This window comes from Talpa europaea (assembly GCF_964194135.1).
Source record: "Talpa europaea genome assembly, chromosome: 7".
NCBI classification, from domain to species: Eukaryota; Metazoa; Chordata; class Mammalia; order Eulipotyphla; family Talpidae; genus Talpa; species Talpa europaea.
In genome coordinates, this window is record NC_140074.1 from 46,064,542 (window position 1) to 46,068,805 (window position 4,264).

General features: G+C 38.4%; 1 pseudogene across 1 annotated transcript; it reads right to left on the reverse strand.

The window, feature by feature from the left end:
- Positions 1-388: 388 nt before the first annotated feature.
- Positions 389-1,525, reverse strand: LOC311174624 (large ribosomal subunit protein uL3-like; annotated as a pseudogene). Its single transcript has one exon. The product of its transcript is annotated as a large ribosomal subunit protein uL3-like (transcript).
- Between the last annotated feature and the right edge of the window lie 2,739 nt (positions 1,526-4,264).

Consider the following 4,264-nt stretch of genomic DNA (forward strand, 5'->3'; position numbering starts at 1 on the left):
TAACTATACCGGTAAATGCTTCCAATAAACACAGACAGAGATTAAATTTACAGTTATCTTTAGGTCTTTTGATTAATATAAATAAGACCATGATTATTTCATCTACATTTACTGCTATTTTATACTTTAAAAGTATAAATTTTGAAATTTGTATATCTAATCAAAATATTCAAAATGGGCTTCTAGTCTAAATATAAGACTTATTCTCTTAACATTTCATTATGAAAAATCAGCTATAATCTATGACAACAGGGTAATCATTTGCTCTCTTCATGTTATCCAACTACTAATTGGCTCAACTAGAATTTTCAGATATAATCTTTTATCCCCCCCACTGAAAAATATTATTTTATTAAGATCCTACCAGCTGTACAGTCTGTTGCTGACATTAAGCTCCTTCCTTTGCAATCTGGTCTTTCTTAAGTGGTACCATGAAGGATTTCTTCTCCTCCATAGTCTGGAAGTGGCCATTGCCAAAGTTGGAGGGGATGTCCTTGTGGAGGGCGAGCACTCGCTTCTCCCCACCACACAGTCCTTCAACATGACAAAGTCACCAGTCACTCCATTGTAGTGGACAAAACCTCCCAGAGGGTTGATACTCTTGTCAGACATTGTAATTGGAGGAAGAGTTGGTCTTGATCAGTTTGCAATCCTTGATGAGGTAGCCCTGGCTAATCTTGCAGATCTTGTTGATCTCAGTGTGGTGATGGTAGCCTTCTGCCCAGCTCCTGCCACAAAGAAACCCATTGGGGCAGGTTGCCAACTGCCAGACAGGTCACCTTGTGCAGTCCTCAGTGGGTCTTGCGGGGCAGTTTCTTGATGCGCCTGGGGCTGGAGACCCCTTTGTAGCCTTGTCCCTTGGTCACCCCAATGACATCAGTCATCTCATTCTGCCCAAACACTTGGTTCATGGGGACCTGCTATTCCAGTCGCTCATGGTCCCAGTCCAACTTTTCAGCCACCATACCTCCAAATACCCGGATCACCATAAGGTGTGTCTTCTGGTGTCAAGGCAGCAGGCACAGGTGGGAGTGGTCGATGCCATGGATGATGTAACAGTACTTTTTCATACTGCTGAAGTCCTTATCCAGCTGTTTTGTGCTGTCTTCATCCTGCCACCTCTTGCAATATTTGGTAAAAGCCTTCTTCTTAGATTTATTCCAGTTCTTCTCAGAGCCTCTTTTGCACTCATTACTGATATGTTCAGCAAAGATGGTCTTAAAGGCAGAGAGGACTCAGGGGCTTCCAAGTAGCCCATGATGCCCACCACTATCATGGGCAGTATCTCCACAATGGTCACATTCTCCACAACTTCATTCTTGTTCATCTTGGATCCTGGTCTACTCACCTACTGAACAGTTTAGGTCATGCCAGCCTTGTAGCCCAGGAAGATCTGTGAGGTGGTCGTGGTTGGTGGAATAAACTTTAGGGAAACTCTTCACCTTCCCATGGTGCCAGCTGCTGCATTTCTGAGACAAGAAGCCCAGTGACCCATGTCTGGGAGCAGAGAACTTGTGTGAGACATAGATCTGTCAAAAGTCTCCAGTAGAGGTATAATCATTTCAGTTCTAGCAGTCCTATAACTAGGTTTTGAGACATAGCCTAAGATCACCTATTTACACTTGTCATATTGTAGTAAATGTCATACGCATTTTCAAAAATGAAAGAATCATTCAGGTGACATCTTCCTTCCACAAAGATAACTTATCAAAGTTGGTTCTGAAATAATCAATTTACCTTTAGCTGCAACCCAATAGCCTCAGAAACAATGCCCTTTTAGGTAGGAAATACCATGACATTTGATCTAGCCATGGAAGCATTGTATGTGAATTCACTTCAAAAGAAAGAAATGATAAAATACTTCCTTTACCAGAAAGAGTAGAATTGAATTACTACTCCCCAAAATGAAATTATGATCGATGAACTAATTAGCCTCCAAGATTTCCTTACAGAGAGATGAGGAAAGGGATGAAAAATTCACACACACTATCCAAAAGAAAACTAAGTACTCATTGCAAACGAGCTAAGGGATGTGGGTAATGTTAAAATGAATAATTTGACAATATAAACTGTCATTGGAGGATCTATCATTAAATTGTCATTAGAACAGCCTCTTATTATTGAGCAACACTTTTATGAAGAAAACAAATAATGCCAATCACATGGAGAAATAGAATCATCCTTTGTAAATCTCAAGATAGTCTCAAGAGAGATTTATTATAATATTATTTTTAGATGAAGAGGGCAACAAAAAACACAGTCTGCTATAGCAGCTATTAAACAAACGGATGAAAAGCCACAAACGGTTCCAGATAATCCTGTTTATTCTAGAGCCAAAGAGATCCTTAAAACTGAACTTAGTGAAAAACTATCTCTTCATTTTAAAAAGGATGAAACCAGTATAAGATTTAAAGACTCTCTTTAAATAATTATTTTAAATTGTATAGCTGTATTATTAATTATAATAGAATTCTCTGCATAATGCTCCAGTTTTCAGAAAACAATGTGAATTAAAACTAGAACATTAATAGTTACGCTTGATTTTGAGAAGATGAGAAATAAAAGCCAATTAATAATTCCAAATATCAATTTTGGTCAGTAGCTTCAACATCCTCTATCCAGCATTATGCCATGCCAAAGGAAAAAAATAGCCAAAAAATATGTAAGCCTATTGTCATTTCTAGGCTTCACATTTATCTTAACCAAAATTAGGCCTCAGAAATAAGAAGAAAAGCAACATTCCTGAATCAACAAGTGACTCAGTTTTTTGAGGGTTAGCAATAACAATTGAAATAGATTTAAATTCTAAATGGCCACAAAGTAAAATAATCCCACAGTAAAATGGGCAGCATTATAAATCCATAAAATTACCAGCTAATGCAGATTCCAGACAGTTAATGACAGTAAATGGTATCACCTTCTGCAAAACAGATATAAATCAAAACCCCAGGAATCGTCATGGAAGATCACCCTCAATCTTCAAATCTCCATCTCTAATCTACCAGCAACTCCTGAAGCCCCACTTCAAAATTACATCTCCCACTTCTCTTCATTTCCATGGTAATTACTCTAATCCAGGCCACCATCAGCGTTTACCTTTTCTATGGCAATATCTAGTTTTCCTGAATTCCCTCCCCCACAGTTTGTTTTCTAAGCAGAGTGGTTAACTCTTGTAATTGATGCCTCCAATGTTTATATGTATAAATTTTTAGCTCCTTAATGTGCCCCATGAGATTACACACAAACTGTCCCCTTTTCATCTCTGCAGTTGCAACTCACACTTCTTTTCCCCACTCTTTTTTTTTTTTCTTTACTCTCCAATAGTGCTAGTCTCTTTCACAATCCTATGGGACTTTGTCTTTAATGTTCTCTTTCTCTAGAAGTCTCACAAACTACCTCCTTCTCATAAGTATTGAGAACCTCACCATCCATAGAAACTCTTTAATTACTCCTCCCAAAAGCCTTTCAGAGTACTCTCTAAAATATCCTCCATTTGTAATTATTTACTTGCCTTTCTCTCCTCGCTAAAATGTGAGTTTCATAGATGAAGGTAATATATTCATTTTTATTCATTTCACAAATGTTTTAATCTCCTATGATTTTTCAAGCATTATTCTAGCTCTAGGGTTAAACCCAACAAACTGTGCACTCTTAAACTTAACATTCTGCTAGTGGAAAACAGAAAAGAAATGCCACAAAGTTTCAATAACTAAACCAGTGAATAAATAAAAATTAAAACAGTATAAGAACAGACAAAAATGGAGCATGTAGATGAAGTATATAAATAGGGAAGGCAACTTTAAAGAGATTGCTACTGAGCAGACTGAATGAGGAAGAAACCCATGGAAAGATAGAAAAGATCAAAGTTCTTGTTAGGGACTGTGTGCTTAATGAGAAGAATAAAAGCAAGTATCGTGGTCTCAGGGATCCTATTCATTGCTAAATCTCTAGGGCTTAGCACAGGGTCTACAATACTAAGTAGTAATATTGGATGTCATTAATAAATACTCATTGAATGAATGAAGTAGAAAGAAGTTAAAGAAGATTTATTGAATGAATGAGTAATTTGGGGTATGCTGTTAGTGTTGGTATTCAAAAGTGGATTCCTGGGCCTCCCCAGTGGTGCAGCAGTTGAGCCTTGGGTTGTGAAGCTGCCTGCAGCCTCTGCAGCGCCAGTTCAATCCCCGGCCTCTGGGCAACGGTCCCAAATGGCATGCAGACATCTCCTGCCGCCCGCTGCTCCCCTCAGCAGTGTACTTCGTCG